This window comes from Rissa tridactyla, chromosome 2 (assembly GCF_028500815.1).
Source record: "Rissa tridactyla isolate bRisTri1 chromosome 2, bRisTri1.patW.cur.20221130, whole genome shotgun sequence".
Taxonomy (NCBI): Eukaryota; Metazoa; Chordata; class Aves; order Charadriiformes; family Laridae; genus Rissa; species Rissa tridactyla.
This window is the reverse complement of record NC_071467.1, coordinates 7,732,823-7,758,085: the sequence shown is the minus strand read 5'-3', so window position 1 is coordinate 7,758,085 and position 25,263 is coordinate 7,732,823.

Here is a 25,263-nt window from a genome sequence, read left to right as displayed (position 1 = left end):
TTGCCAATTGCAATACAAATTTAATGACTCATTTGACCAGTGGGAAACAAAAGGCAAACATTAAAACAACACCTTCCTCCACCCCCTTTCCCCATTCCCACCTTCCCCCCTTCCTTCCCGACCCCTCTCCCCACCCCGAGGGGCGCAGGGCTGGGGCTGGGGGTGTGGGTCCGTCCGTGCCAGCCCCTCGGGGCCGCTCCTCCCTCCTCACCCCTCTCCCTGCTCCAGCGCGGGCCCTGCCCCGGGCTGCAGTCCTTCAGGGACAACCTGCTCCCGCCTGGGCTCTCCACGGCCGCAGCTCCTGCAGGAAATATCCCCCCGCTGCGGCCTGGGGCCCTCCTGGCAGCCCCTCTGCCAGCAACTGGGCACGGACACCCCATACATTCCCCTATAAACACAAAGTGTAGTCAGAGATATCCATGACAGCTTTGCTATAATCTTTTTTTCCACATACTGCTTTCGACTTGCCTCCAAGTGCTTAGTCAGCGATGAACGGCTCTGTGTCAATAACACGTTCATAGTGGATACTTGTTACTCAATGCTGAACAAAACGTGTGGCTCCGCGACGCAAGATAGACCTGCTCTGGTTGGGAGGACTAAGCAGTATACTTAATCTTTCCATTATTTGGTTTATGTTGTATATTTCAAACACGATCTTGCCATATTCTTTTCAGATTAGAACCAGTATATATAAACAGATACAGTCATCAAGCGGTAGGGAAAAAAAAAAGTGAAAAAGAGAAACCACTCTCTAGAATTTCTTTTTTTTTTTTTTTAAATTCTTCTCTAATACTTTGTCATCTTAAAGCAATCGGATAGAGATTAAGAGATAGAGAAGTAGATCTTGAAGTCTTAAAAATGACAGAATTTCTATATAATATAGTCTTTGAAGAACAATCCATCTAAAGGAAGCTGTGTATCAAGGTACTAAATATTTCACTTTTTAAATCCTTTCTTTCGGTGAAAGGCTGAAACTAATGTATGGTTGCATCTGAAATGTATCTAAAAGGATGAAGAGATGAATATGAGATTATGATAAATTGTTTCCTGAAATAAATATCCCAGTATTTTTCAGGAGAGCTGTCCACTAGTAAAGGTATTCTACCTCAGCAAGAATAATAGATAGCAGAATTTAACTGAAGAATAAAATCCTGGAGAAAATGAGTCAATGAGGAAAGATGGAACAGTAAAGCTTGTTGACTGAAAGATGCATTTTAAGATCTAGAAATACATATGAAGCTACATATAGTCAGGGATTGATGAAAAACACCTGAGGCCGCTAAACAATGATGGTAGGAGAGTTGAGCCACAAAAAGACAAGAATTTCACCTGTTGGCTCTGACAAAAGACAGGAAAACACAAACAAAAAAGGAAACTGTGTATGCCAGTTAACCTTTCCTCTTTCTTTACTACCTCCCTCATTTGAAATATGGTGATCATTTCACATTATCGTTGTATGTCTTACTCTACATAGGATGCTAAAAGAATAGACAGCTACAAATTTAAATACTGCAGTAACTAAGCAGTGACTCATACAAAGTCTGGTAAACATAAGGAATGGATACCGCCAAGAGTGTACACCTTAAAAGGCATAGGTTTCTTTCTGAAGAGTAAAGACTAAAAATGGAACTAAGGAAGTAATTTGTAACAAATGATTTCTGAAGAACATTTTCTTTCTTTCTTCTGGCTGAAAAAAGGAATTGACAAATTTTCTAGGTCTCTTGTTAGTTTTCCAGCAAGAATATTGCCCTTGTTTCATACACAGCTGAAAAATAATTAGTTGACAGAGCTCTCTCATTTATTCCTGCTTTGCTGGTGGAACCGAATTATATGATGATACTTTCAGCATTGTCTGTTTTAAATTACAGTCCAGGTCAGTGGGAAATCAGCCTTTTTTTTACAATCTGATTTCCCCACAGCTGCTGCATTTGAATGTTAAGTTTGTATACCTATCCCATAAGGAAGATAAAGAAATCATGTAGCTGACTGAGCCAAGAAGGCATGACTTTTTAAACTTAATTCCTGTGCACATGTAACTGTGTATTTAGGATCCATCACAGAACAAGAGTCCTTTTCACTGCCTTGAATACAGAAGAAAAAGGTGTGGGGACTGGAACCTAAGTTTCTCACTTCCTACACCATTTTCCTTACCACCAGGTACCACTTCTCTCTGCAAACTGTAAGGCTTCTATGTGATAGTGCTCTCCCTGCTCTCATACATACAGTCCAGTGATTAGACTGTGTTATTCTTAAAAGCAAAAGTGATAAGAAATGAGGTTGAAAAGGAGACGCCTACTGGGTCCATCCTTTGAAGATGAAATTCATACTTCCTTAACTTTTTGAAAGAAAGATTTTACATGCCTAACCCAGATTTGAACTTAAGGGGTAAGTGAAGCTGTATTCTTTCTTGGTGTAAATTGCCACTGCTTTATTCAAGAATTTCATCTTTTCGTTACTCTCGTTGAAAACAAGTATTTGATGACCTTATTATATTGGCTTATCTCCTTATGTCGTGGTTTAGCCCCAGCCAGCAACTAAGACCACTCCCCCTGGTTAGGATGGGAAGACAATCGGAAGAGAAAAAGTGAGAAAACTCATGGGTTGAGCTAAAAACAGTTTAATAGGTAAAGCAAAAGTCGTGTGCACAAGCAAAGCAATACAAGGAATTCATTTACCACTTCCCATCGGCAGGCAGGTGTTCAGCCATCTCCAGGAAAGCAGGGATCCATCACATACAATGTCATAATTCTGAATGTCTCACCCCTTTCTTCTTCTTCCCCCAGCTTTATATGCTGAGCATGATGTTATATAGTATGGGATATCCCTTTGGTCAGTTGGGGTCAGCTGTCCTGGCTGTATCTGGCATCGTTCATGTCCACGGTCTGCAGGTTGAGGATGTTGATCTCAAGGAAGTTGCCAGGCGCCAGTTGCTGTAGCCAGTTCTTATTCCATCACTGTTGCACTTGCGCTGCTTCTTGTAAAGCTTGTCCTCCATTCATTCAGGTCGTTCCTACTACAGCAATTCCTGAAACACGCAACTCAAATCATGTCTTACAACAATTGAAAGGTACGTCCATTACAGTCTCCACCCCTGGCCCCTTTGGGACAGGTTATAGGGTTTAACATTGCAATGCGCTCCTTCATTTGCTCCTAACCTGGCTAGTAACAAAGGGCTCCTGCTATAGTAATTCCCATAACATGCAACTCAAATCCTGGGTTTAACTTTATTTCCTTTATTAACCTCCTCCCCCACCCCACCCTGAGCAGTGCAGGGGGTTTGGGAATGGGGATTGCAGTCAGTTCATTACACATTGTTTCTGCCACTCCTTCCTCCTCAAGTGGAGGACTCCTCAAAGTCTTCCCTGCTCCAGCATGGGGTCTCACCCACAGGAGACAGTTCTCCATGAACTTCTCCAACATGAGTCCTTCCGATGCGCTGCAGTTCTTCACGAACTGCTCCACACTCTCACTGCCCAGTGAATTGTTTGCCCAGCCTGACCCGAGCAGAGATCACGGACTTCTTCCTCCCAGACAGCCCCCATTTATGTACCAAGCATGATATCTATGGATTCTATGAAATATGGAATATCCCATTGGACATTCTATTGTTTTGTCTATGCTCCTTCTCAGCTTCTATGGGAAGCTGAAAAAAGTCCTTGAATGGTATAAACATCATCTAGCAACAACTAAAACAATATGCATTATTGATTCCTTTCATACCAAATCTGAAAACACAGCAACCACTAGAAAGAAAATTAACTCTATCTCAGATGGTTTTGAAACCAAGACACCTTACAAAGTTGAACCTGTGAAATACTAGCTCTCAGCAGGCCAGACCAAATCTGGCTTAGTGCCTGTGGTTTTATCAATTAATGGGAATTTTGCCACACACTTCAAAAACAATAGATTGGAGACCTGTTTGTACATGTTGTAATCATTGCCTCTAACTCTGGGTGTTAGGTTGTAGATAGAGATAAAAAAGAAAGAAAAAAAAATTAAAAATCTCAATTTTCACCCTAGATTGTTCTAAACTTACACTCAATTGCACTACTTGACTTAGGTGGACATTATCTATGTTTTTCCATCAAAACTTAAAACATCATTAAATTTCTTATTCCAATAAGCTTTACTCTTTTTTTTTTCCCTTTTCATTTGCATCTCTGCTGATATATTAAAGTTCTGTACAATCACTGAAAACAGCATCAATATATGAGGGTCTTTTACAGTTTTCTGATTCCACTGATCAGCAGGATTCTGGAAGTATCAGATGTAAAATAATGCAGTAATTAAATTTACTCCTTTCTTCCTAGCAAATGGAGACAGAACAGTTTGCCCCAAGGGTACTTGAAAATTTGCAGTTTTGTGTATTTGTGCTGAATGAAGATCTTAAGCTATTAAATAACTAGTTTCTTCTCTCTACATTTGTGTGAAAAGTAAAGGTCCCTGTGTCTGACAAATGTAAAAATAACATACTAATTCAGCTGCAGTGATGAGGGGATAAAACCAGTGAAAAAAAATCCTTACCTTGTTTCCTTCACCCTTGTGCAATTAATCAATGACTTGGCATTGTGGTCTGATGACCCAGATAACTGAAATAGTTTAATCAATGTAACAACACAAATTGTGTTGAAAAATCTCCACACATCACAGATCCACGCAATTACTTTTGACACTTTAAATCTCTAGCAGCTCAGCAACCTATACAGGCAGATAATGGCTCTGCTGTACATTGTTTATGCACTTGAATCACTAACACGTCTGTGGGTGGAACAGAAAGCCCAGTGACTGTGGTGTGACTACAATCTTGTGTGTAAAAGGATTAGGCACATTTTTAAGCCCTTGTGGTGTTTAATTCCCTACTGTTTTAAGGTTGGTCGGAGGGCATGGTGGTGTCCATTAAGATTCTCAAGGCAGATGTACTGTGTACGCTTATTTTCCCCTAAATCAACTGTGCTCACCAAGCAAAACAGAGTCTTGTTTGAAAACGGGGAGTGTATGCTGATGACAATTAAGAACAACTGTGTTCTCGCCTGGCTTTTTTTTTTCTTTAGCACCAGCTACTCTGGAAAATATGGTAGAGCAAAATGTCACTTGTGGACCCTGTGCAGCAGGATGAGCCACTGTCCTTCCAGAACTTCAGGACTGGTTGTCCCACTTGTCATCATCCCTCCATTGCCACAAAACAGTAGCAAAACAGTCAGTCCTGAGCTCTAGTATTAGCAAAGTAGGGATGGTCTTCATGGAGGTAGTTCTGCATCTCTGACAGTATGACCTTCCTGGGAAAGTGCCTGAATTATCTTTGCTGAATGTCATCAATGGAGGACATCCCAGGAATTTCCTTGCATTTTTCTGGTATTCTTGTATCGTGACAAGTCCTGCTTGGTACCCGGGGTTCTTTCGGTCCCTTTTCCCAGTTTGACTTCAATGTGAGATTTACCTGAGGAAAGTTTGAATAATAATAGTAAAAAGGAAAGGGAAAGGGAAAGGGAGAAGGAGAGGGAGAAAAAAAAAAATTGAAAGAAGAAAAAGAAAATTGAACAGAAAAAAAAAGGTAAAAAAAATAATAAAAAGGGCTTCATTCTGCTAGTAATGCTAAAGTTGAAGAGCATTTTCTGTAGTGGTGCAAGCCTAGTGATTTCACTGGGACACATCCTAACGTTGCTGAAGAGGAACAAGGCATGCAGAATTTGTCTCACTGATGCTTCTCAAAGAATCAAGTAGCCAGGACATCAGAGTGTGTTTTGGTTTTCATAGCTGCTTGACAAAACTTCGGGGTAAAAAAAACCCCAAACCCAATAACACTTTATCCCTGTCTAGTTACTTTTCTGAGTTCAATCTTGCTGCGTGCTTTGCATTCTGATTCTTTTCCGTGAGTATGCTAATTCTTGTGTTCAGCTTTAAAAATACGAGAAGCCCCAGTAGTTCAAGCTAAATGTGTGTTCAAACGTTGCAATAAAGCTACGGTGTTCTGCACTTCACAAAATAAAGACTCTTCAGAGGATCTTGAAATCTTTCTGAAGCATCACTTAATTGATCTGTGTGATACCTGTGCAACAAATACAATATTGTTCCATTTCTTAGGACAGTAAGTTGAGCTGTGGAAAGGTAAAAGACATGATGCATCTGAGAAAGAGTAGAAAATGGAATGAAAATGTGTGGACTACCAGTCTTGTGGTATACGTACAACACAACATTAACCATGAAAATGCCGTAATGCATTCTTTCTGTAGCCTTGCAGATCAGTAAATATTTTGTCATTGTCAGTAACAGACATCTGGCTTCAAATTAACACTGCAAGACCTCAGAACTTGCCGTTTTTTTTTCAACTTGACCTGCCCTGTCTGGAGCTTTTTTTAAGCTTCTTTACCCTTAGCACCAACTTCTAATGACTGGGTAGCTATTGCCTAATTTATTTTAATTTTGCTTATTTTTGTGTAATTGTGTGGTACTTACATCGTTTTCACATATTTAGCACTAAAAGGTATTTGTTCTGTGTAGCGTCAGCTACTTACAATGGTAGCATAATGATGTAGTGTAGAGGGATAATAGGAGAGTCCTCAAATGCAGGGGGGACAGAGGATGGACTGCAGAAGACTATAGGCAAAAGGAAGGGGATGCAACATGATGCTGAAAATCCCAAGGTTATAAACAACTCACCCATGGTCAACTAGAGAAATGCAGACCTCGGAGGATGGAAAACTGGTTTTAGGGATAGCAATGAGTAAACAGCGCAAATATCTTGTATAGAGAAGACCCTTCACATACAGTAAGTTCAATACTAGCATGGCGTAGAAGATCACAGAAGACAAAAGCAGTTGTAAAGCACCACTGAAAATATGTAAAATGTAATATGTGTTTTTTCCTGTATTACTTTGGTCTGAGCTTGTAGCAATTCTAGGCTGCTAAGATTTTAATTACACTAATAATACATTCTTGACTTTACATATATGGTTTGTTTCCTTTTGCCCACAACGAGGTTTTGTCTATAACATTTTTATACTTTTGAATAGCAGGAAATATGTAGTCTATTAAATATGGCCTTTTTTTCAGTTTTTCTCTTTCAACAGGCAACTAATGTAGCAATCAAAACAATTATGCAAGGGATAATTTCTATTTCTTGAAAATATAGCAAAATAACATCAATTTTAATTATAGTATATAATTTAGTGTCTATTTTCATATATTTAAATTTTTAAATGTAAAGCTGTAATCTGACTCCACTAAAGATTTTTTTTTTTTTTAAAATAGTTCAATTCACATTGAAGGAACTACTTTGGTCGACCAAACTGAAATTCTTTTTGTATTCTTCTGTTCCAAGATTATCTTTTTCACTGACGTTTTTTGTATAGTGAAAGATATGAAATGGGTTTTTTTCTCATTCCTGGCTTGCAGTCCTATTTTGTTCCAGGTGCAACGTAGAAAAAGGCTTAAAGTAACACAAGTCTGAATGATAAATATCTACTCCAGATGGGAAACTTCTGGAGGAAGGTGAGGAAAAGAGAGGTGACAGGAAAGTGGAGGAAAAGAGAGGTGACATTCATCTGACTAAGACAGACTTCACCAGGGTAAATCAAGTTGCTTAAAAAGGGGCATTTAAGATCATTAGAGATGCTCTGGGGTACTGAAGACATCTGCACTTAGGTGGCAAATGCTACACAGAACTTAGGAGAGCCACACTCTTTTCCATCCCCAGATGCAGGTTACCCCACAGTGCTCAAAATGGCACCAAACACTGATGTGGAGATAATCTTACCTTGTTGAGCATTGAAAATCATAGAATCATAGAACCATAGAATGAGTTGGGTTGGAAGGGACCTTTAAAGGTCACCTAGTCCAACCCCCCTGCAGTAAGCAGGGATGTCTTCAACGAGATCAGGTTGCTCAGAGCCTCATCAAGCCTGGCCTTGAATGTCTCCAGGGATGGGGCCTCCACCACCTCTCTGGGCAACCTGTTCCAGTGTCTCACCACCCTCATTGTAAAGAAAGAAATATATGCTTTGAGCTAGTTGTCTATAATCCTTTATTGGTCATTACAGGAAAACAGATTGTAAGAGAAACTTTTAAGAAAGATGAACATTTTTTCTGAAAGAAGGGGCCTAAAATGGGACAAAGGTCTTGCCAGTGAAAACATCCATCTTTCTCCACTAGGTATAGGAGTGGTTTAGTACAGGTAGTTAAGTTCCTGCTGATATAATACATTTGGTGAGATGCACACCACCTGCTGTGCTGTCTCCCAGATTGTGTAAAATTCTAAATTGTTTTTTGTATGGTTTTTGTTTGGTGGAAATATCTAATGACAGGAACTTCACTGAATTATATGAAATGATACTTTGCTTTGCTAGTGGATTTGCAGGCTCATATTTTGACTGCACATAGTTTAGGGTCCCATATGCTGCATACTGTTCTCAAAGCTGAACAGATCTATTAATTTGGCCAAGAACAGTACTGCAGATCATCAGCTTCGTAGTAATGTATGCTTATTCACTACATCCTAAAATCGCACAATATTCGTCAACTATGACAAAGAGAGTTGAGCATAATGCTTCCATAAGCCACACCTTGCAGCTAAGTGGTACTTCTGAGAAATAGATCCATCTAGGTTGTTTACGTCACTTGGTTTTAAAAATGCCATATATCTTCACAGTGTCCTTCCCCGCAAAAGAAATGTTAATTTGAGTATATTTGGTACAAAAGTAGTGGTGACTTACCAGGGATCACAGGAATTCTAAAACAGATCTTCAGCTCTAGGTTAAGATGGGTGAATATAGGTGTCTTCATGTGCAATCAGTACCTAATTTCACATTTTAATCAATGGAATTTTGACTTCTTTGAAACTAGTGAGAAAATTATTTTAAATTTAACGCTTACTGGCAAGTCAACTGAATGATCCTCTGAACTGTATTTCTGCTCAAGGGATTCAGTTCAGTTGCCCACATAGACATATATCGCCACTTAGGAAGTTTTAGGGTATCCATGATATTTATCTATGGCTCCGGCACATATGAGACAGGAGGCCTATTAAATGCATGCATTTCTGGAGAGGATGCACTTGAAATCCTAGCATGTTAACTACAGGAATAAAGTGAAAAGCAGATAAATTAGGTAAGAGTAGTAAAAAGAAGAATGTGGAGGCTTCCTTAAGCTGTAAGAAAAATTTTCACTTGGTAAATGTCTTGGTAAGAGGAGCTTTATTTCAAGGTGTAGATGAGGTGGAAGTGAAAGTGGGAGGCCTTTCCACTACTGTACAGTTGTGGGAATTCATTTTGGATGACAACCTAGTGACAGTTTTGGCTCCGCTTTCTCCTCCCCTGCAGTCTGCCTGACTGGTATCCTCACTAAGTTTTTCAGAGGTTGACATATCTCTGATGCACTGTGCAGAAATTTTGCAGCCCCAGAAACATTTTCTAACATGAGTTTCATCAATACTTCAATCTTGTAAACTCTCTCCATTGCAATAAACCCATGATTTCAAAGTAGCAAAAAAGAGATGTTTCATTAAATCATTCTCAAGCATCCTAGTTAGGGCTTGCCTTTGAAATTGCATTATCTATACACTGTGAGAAAATATTAAATTTGTGGTGTGAGGAAATATTTTGAGGTGTAGTTGTCTTCAAAGGCGCCTAAGACCTGCAGAAACAAAGAAAAAGTCATAGCAAAAATCCTTGTGATGTGCTGGAGATCCAAGTGCTCTTGCAATGTGATTTTCAGGCTTTTGTTCCTGGACAAAGAAGTGAAACTGAATTAAAGAAAAGAAGAAGCAAATCAAATAGTTTCAGAAGAGCCTCAGAATTTCAGGGGCTTGGCTCATATTGATTGTGAGCTTGGCATTTACCAGCCAGCACTTGTGCATCTTTTCTTTTACCAGACCCATATTCTTCTCGAGTGCAGGAAAACTTAACGGCAGTTTTCACCTTCATTGTCATAACCAGGAAAGCCCATTTGTATTTACTTGGGCTTTCCGTCAAGGAAAATACTGAGAATCCTTTTGAAAGAGTACGGTGTCTGATTTCCTCCTCCCCTTAGACAAATATTTGTCCTTTGATTGATGATAACTTTGCGGTTCAGTCTTGAAAACCACTTTGTTTTTGTTTTTGTTTTTGTTTTTTCTTATTCTGCTTGATCCTATCTTTCCTCCGGCTTGGAGTGGGAGGCATTTTTTCTTAGTTTTTTTTTTTTTTTCTCAGGCATGGATTATATCGATACTTGTTTAGGGTTCAATACAATAGACATTCAGTACTAACTGCTAGTACAAATACCAGCCTGCATTGTTGTGGTTTGTTCCCCTAAGTAAACAGGAGATCAAGAGTCTGAAGTGTTCTGTATGCAGGAGGAGGGAAGAAAGACACAGAGAGTAAATATTTCTTTAGCTATTGTCACCTTGGAAAAAAAGATCATAAAAGACCTCAAAAGCTATGACTTACAGCCCAAGTTACTGCTTGTGCTACAGCAGGATCCAACTAGAAGAGCCAATTAAAAAAGGTAAGTTCCACTGTGTTGGTTCCTAGACAAACATTAAGTGGAAGACAGCTCCACACACAGAAATTTAAAATCAAAATGGAAAAGAATTGAGGGAATTGAATAATTATTTTTAATAAATGGGGAATAAAACCTTAGAGAGTTAATGTTCACCCATAAAAGATTGTGGAAAGGGTCAAAAGAAGTAGTTAACAAATAGGCAGATGAGAGAAAGAAAGTCAAGTTTCCAAGTTTTTCTGGAGATGAACTGAGCTATAGAGAATTCAAGTTAAGTAAGTAGAAAAAACTATCAAAGCCAAAGACCTGGAAGTGAGAAAGATTAAAACCAGGGTTATCAGGGAAACCTGGCTTGGATCACAAGGAGAACAACTGTGAAGTTTAATTGCACACTGATAATTTCTGGATTTTCCAAACTGTACAGACAACTCTAAGCTTTGTGCTGTCCATTACTGCACTGGACACTGCCTTACAGAGATTATAAAATGTATTTGGAAGCCATACCCATAAAGTTCAAATATTTTGCCATGATATAGTGACTTAACATTACAAATATTGATCTAACCTGGAAATAAAATTATGAATTACATTAAAGGACAATAAACATTGATACTAACTTTGGGTAAAAACAATGTTTATTACCTATAAACATGAAAAAAACTTGTCCAGCAACCAAAATATTTCATGTATTTTCTTTTTCAATTTGTTCTACATGTTATAACGTAATAAAATAAAATAAAATGCAGATGTGAACAGATGAAAATATATCAGAAAGTAAAATATGAGGAAGTAAGACATGGATGTCAATGCACTGCCATTTTAGAAAAATATTAGATTTCTTTTAGGATCTGCAGTACCATTTACCCATGGTAAATAATAGAAATGAATTCTTAACAGTACGTGTCTCTTCACCATTACTTTACCAGCAATTATGAGTTATTTTCACAGGAATGTTAGAGTAGAATCTAACTTGGGGATTGGAAGGGACCTTTCAGTATTACCTAATTAAAGGGCCTTTGTGAGAGTTTTGTCATACCCAGTAATAGGAGTAAGAATAACTGATTATTACTTCATCACTTCTATCTGTAAAGGAGATTAATAGGAGATTAATCCCATCCTCACACTCTAGTTCTATAATGTCTAATAAAACAGGTACTGAGCTCAGTTTGGGTTTCTGGTGTGTAATTTTTTTTTCTTTTGCCCTTTTTTTTTTCCCCCAAAAGACCTGGAGATTCAGATTAGAAGCACAGAGTAAAGCTAGAGTCACTGTAGCTGTAAAGACTCTGCAGTGACACCTTCACACCCTTCTGTGATTTCTGCAAGAAAAATATGAGTAAAAATAAGAAAAACATGCAACTGCCAGTCCACTTAGCAGACCTGACTCTGAAAACACAGAAGGAGAAAAACTATGAAGAAAGCTGTTATTTTTCCTGACATTCTTCATTTTTTAGTTAGACACTGCAAAGTGTTTTCTTATGCTTGGATGATCAGCACTAAATAAATTGAAGTGAAAATGTGCTGGATAAGTGTTATTAGCAAAAATATGGATTGCTAGCTAAAGTGATGTTTCATGATACAACACAGAAAATAAAGTAAACCAAAGCTCCTGAGGTAGAAACTGTTTTGCATTGAAAAGTCAATGAGTATTGATTTTAATATGAACTATGTATTATGTTGCTAGCTATATAAAAGATTTTGATAGTTTCAAAAGAATAATGTGACAAATTGAATTGTAGAGGATTTTTCTCATTGGACTAACTAAAAAATGTAATAAAACAGTCACAGAGCTTTCAAAGATACAAGGCTTTTTATCTCTTAAAACACATAGATCAAAATGTTGATTCTGCTTATGCTGGCATTTAATTGACAATTAAACTACATCAAAGAGACTATTAAGAAATGAGATTAAGCGGGTGGACTATCTTCTTCAGTGTCAATGACTGACTTTTTCAGCCACTCTGAGAAAGCGTTTCCAGAAATCAGGAGAAGCAGGACCTGCCAATCAGGGCATGGAGTTTGGGACCTTCTCTCTGGCTTGGTTGCTAATGGAAAATTCTTTTTCTTTCTGGTTAAAATGGATATAATCACTAAGTGTCTACTTCACAGCCCTTTGCAATACTAAAAAGGGAGAAATTAGCATATAATCAAAGCTGTGTGTGAATGCGAGTAAATGAGTATTTAATGGGTGTGGGTATGAGTGTTAAAAAGCTTTTACTCTCCAGTGTGTGTCACACATCCTGTTGTGATTCTGGCTGTGCAGACAATACTCTGTTCTCACCACGGTGCATCAATATCGTGTACATCCCTGCATGAACGTACATGCACATTTACACGGAGTTATCCACACAATTCAGTCAGAAATCATTGCTAGAAGCTTCCCTATGGAAAGATAAGCTTTGCTGTTTATCCTGTTTAAAATGCACTTTATTCAAAACCCATCTGAGGGAATTTTACGTTTGTAAGTAAAAGTAGATTAGCATAATTTAATCAACCTATATCTGCAGAACACTCTTGTCATCTCCTCAAAGACTTCATAGTGCACTGCTTTTGCCTGACCTTTGCTCACTTTGACAATAATCTCTGAGAATATTCCAGATATATTTCTGTAGAAGACTTGTTAGGAATCATGCAACTTTTAAAAACTGGAAACAGAAAAAAACCCCAAACAATTAGGAAATCTTTCCTGTTCAAATGCAGAAGTCTCCCTGTTTTCGCATTTTGCATCGTAACTATTAGTACTAACTGGCAATAGTTCTTAAAAAGAAAGGTAAACTAGGATAGATTTCAGTAGTCAAGAGGATTTTTAGCGTTAATAGTACCTATTGCAATGCTCACTGAAAACAACAGAATGGTTGTTTTTGTTATGATGCATACAGAGGAAATACTTCATGTTACTGATAACAAAAAAACCTTTTTTTTCTTTTTACCAGTAAGAAATGGCTCTGGGTTTGATTAAAAGCTCATATAGCCTCTTAAGGAGTCTGCAGCCTTGACCACTAATGAGTGGTGTAAGAAAAAGGTACAAGAATAGGACAAGAATGTTGCAAATATTTCTAGAATATTTTCCTAGCACCATGACTGGTGATTCAGAGGCTTCCTTAACCAGAAGAGATTTCTTCATATTTAATAGCCTGTGATAGATACTTGTCTCATTAATTTGTCTAATCCCTGTCAAAAAGTTCCTTATCTTAGAAAGCCATTAATGCTGCAATTTGTCTTCCCCAAATTTTCCATTTTTTCCCTATTCACCTTCTCCATGCCTGTTCTGATTTTATGGCTTTTTTTTTTTTTTTTCTGTGCCTCTCCTTCCAGCTGTTGTTTTCGAAGCAAAAGACTCTTGGTGGTGTAATTTGTTCCCTATGCAAGGCTGGTATAATCATTCTTTGTCCACAATAAAATGGTTCAAACTTTGCTTTAATATTTCCATTCATAATGTTACTCTTTCTAATAAAAAAGGGCCAAATTTTGTCATAGATACATCCACACAATTCCTGTTGACAGTTGTAGGAATTTTCTATAAAAAAACCCTGAGAGCTGCAGTGACTCTATAAACAGCCCATCACAATTAGAGAGACACCATTTTATCATGGCTACACTTCTTTCACAACCCAGGTTATGGTACATAACTTCTTTTTTCTGCAGCTAAAATTATCAAAACAAAAAAAACACCTTTTTGTTATAGTGGTGTAAATACTCGTTACATCCTCGAGTAATGTAAACAGAGCTCTTGTTGACTAGACCTCTGCAGGTCATATTCTGCTGTAGGCACATTAGACCAAATATATAGCTTGTTGAAGAGTTCTTCTGGGTCTTATAATCTATGCTTCTGTCTCACTGAAAACAACACAAATAAGCATAATTAAAGGCATGAATGACTTACTCTAACTTTCCTAACGTATGTGGTTTTAGAATCCTGTTAGATGAATTATATATTACATTAACATTCATTCTTGCAATTAACATTGTGTTATATGAATGGGCAATAATTACTGTTTACAGATTAATGGAGTCTGTTAGTTATGCTGATGCTTTTAGTCACATTTGGAGACGGTCAGTACAACTTCTCTGACTTCTTTCTGGTAAGTGGTTTTGACAATTTCAGATGTTAGAGGTGCTGCTGAGATCCAGGTGATGTAGTTGTTCAAAACGACATTGCAATGCCTTTTGTGTGAGGTCTGCAGTGTAAACCAAACCAGGAGCTGATGAAGAAGGCAACATCTTACTTGCTAAGAGTTATAACTGAGCATGAGACCCTTATCTGAAGTTGTTGAGCACAGAAACAGAGGGGTTCTGGCAGTCATGAAGGCTCTCATGACTAGCTCTTCATGTTATTTATTGATTGTCACAAGGCCAAATCTACAAACATACTTAAAGAGAGTAAATCACAAAACTGAGCCATCTTAGGTAAGCCCATGAGCATCAGCCAGTCAAAGTGGTAAAATAGCCTTCAGAGAAGGTGTCACGCTAAACTGGCAACTACCTTTTTCCCTTTCCTTACGAGACCCTGAAGCCTGCACAGCATCTAAAAGTCAACAGGACCAGGAGGGTTAACCATGGCTAAGGGCCAAACTCCCACCCAGCCGCTCTCTCACTCCTTCTCCTCAACAGCACAGGGGAGGAAATATGATGGAAAAGTTTGTGGGATAAAGAGAGGGAGACCATTTACCAATTACCATCATGGGCAAAGCAGGATTACGTGCAGAAAATTCATTTAATTTATTGCCAATTGCAATACAAATTTAATGACTCATTTGACCAGTGGGAAACAAAAGGCAAACATTAAAACAACACCTTCCTCCACCCCCTTTCCCCATTCCCAGCTTCCCCCCTTCCTTCCCGACCCCTCTCCCCACCCCGAGGGGCGCAGGGCTGGGGATGGGGGTGTGGGTCCGTCCGTGCCAGCCCCTCGGGGCCGCTCCTCCCTCCTCAGCCCTCTCCCTGCTCCAGCGCGGGCCCTGCCCCGGGCTGCAGTCCTTCAGGGACAACCTGCTCCCGCCTGGGCTCTCCACGGCCGCAGCTCCTGCAGGAAATATCCCCCCGCTGCGGCCTGGGGCCCTCCCCGGCCTGCAGGGGGGGTCTCTGCTCCAGCGGGGTCTCTGCAGGGCTGCAGGGGATCCCTGCTCCGGGCCTGCAGCACCTCCTGCCCTCCTCCTCCTCCGCCCTGGGGCTCCCTCTGCTGCTGCTCCCTCCTTGCCTTCCTCCTCCTCTGCCTGGGCCGCCTTCGGCCCTTTCGCAAACCTCTTCCCCCGAGCAAGGCTGTTCCCTCAATTAGGGTCACACGAAAAACACTTTATGAAGGATATCACACATTACATAAGAAGCAGTAGAGCCTTATAAAAACCTTTAAGGATCTTTAAGTTCTTTTCCTGATCTAAAATTTTATGTCTCAGAAAGTTATGGAAATATGTGCTATCTCACAGTGAAGTAAGAGACATTCTGGCGAGAGATTTGCCCCATGTCTCCAGCCCTCCTGTACATGGCTGTGGTTCTATTCATAGGTACCATGCACAATCACTGAAGAAAGATGGCTGATAAAGGGGTTTTGACAACAGGAATATATCTTTGTTAATAAGGTCCTTTGGAAATCTGAACAGTCTTCCAGAATGTCTTCTGTTCTTTTCTCATTTCCTTTCTCTTATATTAATTAATTTTCTGATCATCACTGATGGATATGTTTCAAGTAAGCCATAGTATGGCAAACTGATTTATAGAATAAAATGGGTATTTACTATTCCTGTATCTTTCTTCAATTAATATTGTAAAGAGTGTGTTATTCATATATTCAAGGAGGCAATTTATCAGGGCAATCACTATTACCTCTTCCATCTTCAGCAATAGTAGTTCTTACAGTAAAACTCCAGTATACACATGAGGGCTCTTACAGTCCCAGGTTTACACCTGTAGCTTCCATATTTGTAGGTGGAACTGAATTGTAATTTAGATTTTAATTTAGTCTTAAAATAATCTATATTAATTTGAGTTAGCTTTGAGTTTATATTACTAGTTAGCTTTGGTTTTATATTATCCTTCTGTTAATCCGTCAATCAATCAAAAATACAGAAATGTTCAACTGGTTTGACAGTACCCCTTTTAGTTTTGAACATGAGTTTGTATCCCTGAAATGAAAGATCAGCCTCAGTTGATCAAAACATTCCTGGGATGAAAAAAGGGACAAAGAGGGAGTTATGCTTTGTCAACCATGGTAAAGGTGCTACACATTTGCTGAAACTGATCTAAAAAGAATACATTTCCAGGTTTTTGTCTGGGATCCATCTCAAGCTGTTCAAGTTTAAAGAGACATTAACTAGTGAAAAAAATAGGAATATATTTTGAATGTCCTATCAAAAATAGTATTTGAAAGATGTGGTTCTCCACAACTTTTATGGTGCATGTTGAGTTTAAATTTAGTACTCATAATTTCAGGTTTTGAATGGGGCAAAAGCATGAGTGAAAACCAAAAGCAAACTGAACTGTTTCACATCAACTCAGCAACGGAATTACTCTGATTTAGGGTGACTAAAAATATTGACAACTGAGATTAAATATGTGGAGGTTCTCTTGGGAGTTATTACCCTATCTATCCTGATCTTTGAAGAAAGGTTGCTGCCGTGACAGCAGACCTGGTAGAACTGAGTAAGTAGCAAGTCCTCAATTCCTGTGTTCACTCATTGGTTTATTAGCACTAGATAGTATCATAGGTGTTTTAAGAGGGTCAGGTTCAATGTGTGTTGTAACAGAGTCAACAAAGTAAAACTTCTTAAAATGTTCGGGTGAGTTATCTGGCACTGGCAGAGAACAGACAGTGATGCTAGGCAAATATTCAGTTTAATCTTGTTACACTATATTGAGTCTATTAGCTCTTGATGGGTGGCAGTAAGTACTCTTAGCGGGGTGACTGAACATCAGGAAACAAAGAATTGTACTGAAACATCTGTTTTTCAGATATCCAATTAATATGAATGGTCATTAGCAGGGCAGTTCTAAAAAAGATACAGCAAAAGGTCAAGAGTTTTCCTTATGTAACCATATTTCATTGCCATAAACCCAGTCGAGGAAATAAAACCTCTGACTTTTCGTTTAGGAACAACCAGGACTTTATGATTCAGAGAGTCTGGCTAATGGGACATGGAGATTTCACACTGAGCCATTGGTTTAATTTAGCCTAAGTCTGCAGTTCAAGTAAAGTAGTTATGAGGTAGTGGCTGGTGCAAAAGGAAGTGCTGATTTCAAATGCACGTGGATACCCAAAGTTACTTTTGTCTTCACACCTAGTGGCAGATTTGCTAGTCAGTTTTCTTTTTACCACAATTTATGCAGGAACACGATCGAGTAACATCTCACCTCATATCAGTGTGTAGAGCACTTGAAGACTAGAGCTGGAAAAAACTAAATAGGTGCCAGGTTTCTCAGGTTGCCAAGTTTCTCTAAATCCAATGTGGTACATGAGTAAGAGTTAATTGGACTTTCAAAAACCAGAGATCAGTCCTACTGGAGAACTTATACCCAGTTAGCCATTTAAGGCTATCTCTAATGTCATCAAAATGGCTAATTAAGAGCTTACTGTCCCACAGTTAGATCCCTTTACCTAGCCCTGAAGGAATTAAAATAAAATTTAAAAGTTTGAAAAGAGAAGTGAAAAACAGAACTATGAATTGTTCTTGATTAAAAAATAAACCCCATCCTTCTGTTATTATTTCATAACAAAGGTACTGTATGAAAGCAAAGAAGAGACAAGAGAAGCAGAACCCACTAACATCTGCAATCCCAATGTATTTGAAGTCCTGGTGCACAAGGTAACATGTTTTAGTGCTTGTTTTGTTAATGATTGTAGAAGATGCTTAGCTATTCATAAAATTGTTGGGAAACATGCGGTAATATCTCTTCTCAGGGAGGATCTCAATTTTTCACTTCCACTTCAGGATGAATTAGCATAATCCAGTGTAAAAAAGGTCTAAAAATACATTAAGACTCTTAAGAAGTCTTGAATCTATCTAAAGCATAACTTTGCATGATTATTAGGTATGGCCTTAATTTTAGTAGCAGAATAACTTGAGCATCTGAAGAGTTAGTTTATTTTTACTCTACTTGCTGAAGATACACCTCTTGGCAGGAAGGACATCCCACATTCACCAGCAGAGAGTGAAATAATAAGCAGCACACAAAAAGGCACAGGAAGCACTCTATGCCTGGTGCTAAGGCCACTGATCTGTATGGGAAATTCTGAGTTTTGGATCTTGTTCCTTCAGTATTACACAGTTCACATTAAAGAGTTCTTGGGCCTAAATGTAGATGTCATCTTTGGATCCAAGATCAAAACCCAGGCTTAGTGTCCCAGCTAAGTCACCTAGAAAATTAAACACTTTATCATAATCCCTTTTTGTACCATGTCTCGATATGGAGTTCAGGTGGAGATTGCAGAATCCTTGTAGAATACGCCTAGGTACCGTGGTTGCCATGGGACTAAGACAGAAGTGAGATGTATCTAACTGTTAACAAAACAGATCTGGGCTTGTTCAGAGACATACTTTACAGGCACAGAAGAAAATTTCAAGCTAAGCAAGAAGAAACTTTGAGAAGTGATTTTTAGATCACTGAAGTTTTTTTGAGATCACTGTTGCACCACAGTCTGCAACTTTTAGATTAAAAAGGTAAGTATATACCATGACAATAGGAATGCTTTCTAGCTCCAGGGGCTGTGTGTCCTGACTAATATCCCAGCTCTACAGCAAAATTGGATGTGAATGCCAGCCATCTACCTCCTTTCCATGTAATGAAAACCATGATAATGGTTTTCATATTAGTGACGCATGGACATAGACGCTGAACCACAGGTCTCCCAGACAAGATTATGGGGAGACTTGGGTTACTGGGGTATTATGTAATGTGTCTGCTCCACGTTACAATTATACTATAAGTTTATATGAGAAGCCATATCTTTTCGTAGTTGTCCAAGAGTATTTGTTTCTCTTTTGGATTAATCCCACAAATAACACAAAACAATTTTTACACTGAAAGGGTTATTAAGCATTGGAACAGGCTGCCCAGGGAAGTGGTTGAGGCATCATGCCTGGAGGGATTTAAAAGACGGGTAGACACAGTGCTTAGAGATATGATTTAGTGATGGTTTTTGTCAGTGTTAGGTTGATGGTTGGACTCGATGATCTGAAAGGTCCCTTCCAACCTAGACAATTCTATGTTTCTATGATTCTGTTACACAAAACAAGTCCCCTTCCATCATTCTCTGTCTCAGCATTGCTAACTGTTTTTAATTTCTTTCAGACAAATCACAAAATTCTAAGACTGAATTGTTGAGAAGCTGTAGTTTTCATTTCATACTTAGGTGGAGGATTGGCAAGTGACCAAAATGAGAGAAACTTAATGCTGTTATACTTTGAATGACTATATTTACTCTGTTGCTTGTTGCACTAGGACATTTTCTGTAAATTGAATTGAGGAGAAGTGAAACAAATACAGTGAAGATACCATCAATCCCTTAGAAGATTTTGACTATAAAGAGCAATGTTTGTACTTAAAATAGAAGATATAAAAACTCATTTCCCTTCCCGTTATCTATTTGCAGGTAGTCCTGTCTTTTTTTAAGTAAGAACAAGATAAACAATAAAAACCAATTGCAAGAAACATTCTTTAACTATGAAAATAAAATAAAAAAGAAAGTTACATTTGTGTCATGTTTCCTCATATTGTTGAACTCTAACAACTCTAACAGTCGCTACATGGGAGAGCATTGCAAAAGGGGAATGGTCTCACATATTAAAGAATGATTTCTATTCTGTTTATTCAGGGCTGGCGATGACAAGAAGCAGAAAGGTGACAATGATTGGCTTGTAGGTTAAAAAAAATAATTCACATAACAAGCAAAGACAAATAGTTGGGCCAATTATAATGAACAACCTATCTTTTTAGCCTGATCCTGAAATGATGCCTTAGTTGGTTTGACTTCATCTGGTTAATAATTTCCTCTCAGTTTTTTCCCAATCTAACAGATAACTCAATGCATGGTGGACTCTGTTCTTCCCAGAATTAGGAAATATGATCCAGATCTAGGAAAGAACTCGTGTGTTGAGTTGATTTTGTACCTTAGTTCATCCTCAGGAGGGAAGGACCATCAAACCTCTATCAGTTTAAGCATGTGGTTTTACCCCAAAAAACTCGAAAGGATGACCACTTGGAAATAGAACAGGAGCGTATGCATAATAAAGCACAATCTCACATAATTGCAGCATTAAAGTACAGTGAGCACAAAAGCCCCGTGGATTTCTTTCCTACAAAAAAACTGTGCTTCACCAAATGTTTCCTCTTCACGTTAACAGAGTCAGTGCTGTAGCAGGTTCTGATGAATGTTAGTGTGTCCTGGTTTGAGGTAAAATAGAGCCAACTTTCCGTTCAGTAATTTTACTTCTTAGCTAGGCCTCTTCTAACTCTAACTGAAATTAACAGCATATTATGTCCAAAACAGTTCGTTCAGAGTGATAAGACAGTTTGTGCCAAGGAATAGTACGCAAGTTTGTGCCAAGGAATAAGGCTCTTGCTCATACTTATTTCTATAACAACCAAGGTCAGCTAATTTCGTTGTTTGCCGTGTTAGAGGGTTGGAAGCAGAAAAGTGCAGAGGTGTCCCACCTGCAGGGAGGATTGGACAGGACAGGTGACCAAAAATTGACCAACAGGGTATTCCATCCCATCTGCCCCATGGTCAGTATAAAAGCTGAGGGATCAAAGGGTCAACTCTATTCCTTCAGTGGCTGACATCTGAGGAGGACCCTGTCTGTTCATCTGTCTTTGATCCTGATCTGTGTGTTCCTCACTCCACCTGTGGAGCCCAGTTCCAACCCATCACTGAGTCTTGTCTGGGACTTCCTCAGTGCCTGCCGGTGACGTCATCCTGGGACCTTAATATGGTTTTGTATATTGTATTTTGTATATTGTATATTTTTGGCCAATTTGGCCAAAACCGTGACTTAGTGCTACAGTCCTCAGCTTGTCAATATCACCATAGCAGTTTATCTCAACCCAAAATGATAATCTTATGGTTGGCTATTTTTTTATAGCAGGGAACATAGCGATTAAAATCTCTTTCCTCTCATGATCTTCTAGAATGCCTCCGTCTCTCAGGTTTCTGTCTATAAAATACAATGATATAGTTTCTATACCCTGCAATGGTATTGTAGGCTAATCATGGTAAAGACTGTGGCACTCCATAGTGTTAGTCCAGGTATGGATAACAAACAAATATTGCAATGACTAGCAAAAAATCTAGTCTCTATGGATTTTTTTGTTAGGGCCATGGGGGCACTCACACATTTTACCTAGGGCCTCTCTTCTTGTCCATCTCTGCCCATGGCTCTGGAGGCATTTCATCCCCCCTGGGCTGGCGGTCCCTGCCTCAGTGACACCATAGGATGTTGGTCTCCAGCTCTGTCAGAACCCTGCGCTGTCTGGCCATGGAACCCACCAGGCCAGTCCCATCAATAGGCCAGTGTTCTGTCTTGACCTTCGCCTGTCCCCATCCCCAGGGGTGTTCCAGAGTCCAGGGCTGGTGCTGCCCCTGGTGCCCCTGGTGCCCCCTGGTCTGCCCTGTTCCTGGCTGGGGTGTTAGGACCGGCCCTGCCACCCTGGGAGGGTCTCCATGGCCCCTGGCCCCAGGGAACTGCCAGCCTCCACAGCACCTGGACATTTCTGGGTTTATACCACAAACATCATAAAAGATCAACCTTCATTTAAAAATAACTCCATTTTAAAATAAATGGTCTCCCTGTTGCTTAAATCACGATAGATAACTATCTGCCAAAGTTGTCGTGATAGACCCTTTTATTTTTGATGAAGACATTCAAATCAGGCATGTTTGTGGTTCTACAAAATATTAGATCAATTTTCTGGGCAGGGTTCCTCTGCATTGTGCTTTACACGCAATATTTATATTATATATTTATATTTTATATATATATATTATTTATATTTAAGACCTTTATCAAAGGTCTTTTTGGTTGGACATGAAAAATGTGTTCAAGAGATATTTAGGGTAAACTTATACACAAATATGCACAAAAGCTGTGTAATTGCATAAGCATCACTTCTTTAAGAAACAACACGAAATAGTTGTGCAAAGCTGTCATCTTGGAAATGTTAGGAGGACTCAAGGTATTATTCCCAGATTTCTTCTTTCTGTTTTGGTAGTTTGCTTCATTTCTTTGCTAAAAATCTATGAATGTTCTTGCATATTTTCAGGAATGCAACTTTGTGCAACACATCAAACAGTATGACCCTTGCAAAAGCAGGATGAGGCTGGAATACAGGCAGAGTGCAGGGAAGAGTGCCAGAAGTTGTACAGGAGTGAACAGCAGTCAAAACTGCTGACCAGAACTGCTGATTCCATGATTGCCACTTCAAAGCTACTAGTTCAGGCTCTCAGGTAAGTACTTTAAACATCTGCTAGTTCTAAAAAAGAGTGAGCAAGCTCGGCAGACCCTTTTGTGAAAGTTTTAAAAAATGTAATTACGTTATTTTAACCTGCTACCCAGATTTTATGATTTCCTGCAAGTGTGTTGAAATAACAAACTAAAGGAAACAAATGAATAAATAAATACAAAACCAAACTGTTTTCTTTTTCTCTTACCCAGTTTGTTTCACAATAACAGAAAATGAAGATTTTATGTCAAATGCCAGACAACTTTTTGTAATTTAAGGGATGATTGACCTATCAGCTGACTCTAATGGTTCATACGTGGGACTGGTATATTTTCCTATTTTCTTTTGCGGGGTGCGTCTGAATGATTCACAAGCACATGCCTACAGTACAGATGGGTTCTTAGATAAGTTATTGATTTATCTGAATTTAGTATTTCTCATATTCCTCTCCACAGTGAGCATTTTTGAATTTAAAATGTCTGTAGATAGTTGGAAATTTCCAATTGCTCCAAGGGATAAATTCTCCCAATGACATTTTAGATCGGTGGCTGAGTCAGTGCTTTGGTGGCATGTAACTGTGAACCCTTGAGCTAATATCCCCTGGAAATGATACTTCCAAGAACACTATTTTTTCTCACTTTCATCTCCTCAGACTGCCTGCAGCAATTCCTGACTCAGTTATCGATTAGTAAGGTGAACTCTAATGAAGTTGAAGTAAGGGACACTCAGTTGAACCTGTTTGCATGTCAGTGCTGAATTTCACTTATTACTGTCGTGAAAACATATTGTCTTATGGTATTCATTGCTCTGATGCTGTACTTTAGAGCTGATCAGGTACTGAAACCTTCTGGAAAGAATCCAGTTCTAAGTTTATCTGCTAGATAAAGACGTTGGACATAGATAAAATTACTGTCCAACAATACAGTGATAAATCTTCATTTAGAATGCAGTCCTCTTTACAGTACATGTAGATTTTATTTCAAAGGATAATTAGGGATAGGTTCTCAGTTTCACTGTGATTCAGTATAAACAATGCTTTTGTTTCAAACTGGATTGCATTGCATCAGATATTATTGTTAAAAACAATGTTTTCTGATATACATCGACAAGAGCTCTTGTAGCTTAAGACACAGGCTTATTGAAATATCTTTTTTTTTCCCCATAGATTTTCAAAATTTATATTCTGTATTACAAGTCTCTCCTTAAGGAGGTATGCTGTCAAGAAGACTACTAGAAAAGGCATATTGAAAGGCCACAATCCAGTGGTCAGGAAAACAAGGGCAAGCTACTTATCTGCTACTGAGTTTAGTTAGTGTCTTGCTTTTTACTATGCTAGGATGTCAAAGGCAAAGATTTTGATCCTACAAAGTGTATAATAATGATTTACATCCTAATATAAGCATGTGACGAACTATAATTGATTTGAATATTAAATCACTGCTGAATTTTGGGCCTCTGTGTGGGAAGGAACATTTTCTTTTCTACCTTCCTCTCCCCACTAAAGGAATGCAAATTTTTTGATTTCATGTGCCTTCAGTGATTGCATATGGTAAACCAAAGATAGTTCTGAAGTTGTACCTTTGTAGCTGTAGATTTCTAATGTCAAAGTCTTCAGTCTTGGGAACCCAGCTATTGCCGTGCCAATTTCCCTGCCATCACACTACTCTCTGAACATTCCGTCTGTTCTTCAAGTTAACATCAATGCGTGAGGATTTACCCACTTATGAAGTGAATTCACTTCACTTATGAGTGGAGTGCTTATTCACCACTTTCCTTAGGATATACATTTCAAGTTCTGTACTGCCTAGAAGCCCACACTGTGGAATAAGGCTCCCATTGGAGTGGGGACCACACAAAATTTGAACAAAGACGACCTTCTCTGGCTAAGAAATCTCACAATCTAAATGCAAATCCCATCAATACACATGTATGAAGACACATTTGAAAGGTGGAGTTTGAGGCAATGTAATGGCAATCATCATAAGATTTACATCTACCAAGCACATTATTTTCCCTATCCTTTCTTGAGGATAGACTGCCCTTCGGACTTTTTTATCTTTGTTGATCTGCCACTTATAAATACTTATGCTGTCAGCAACTTCTAAATTGTTTAGTGGACTGTTGTGAGACTGGGCAATGGCTATGTTGCAACTGTCTATACTTTTCCCCATGTGTTTACATTGGAAGAGGTGGAGAAAATGGATACAAGATTGATCAGAGGAAAAAAACCTCCATTTCCATTGACTACGGAATATAGGATTTGTATTTGATTCCCATCAGTGCTTTGACTCTTACCAGTTCTAAGCGCTGCACAAATATATGAGAGAAACAAATTACAATAGTCTGCATGACTTTGTAAATTTT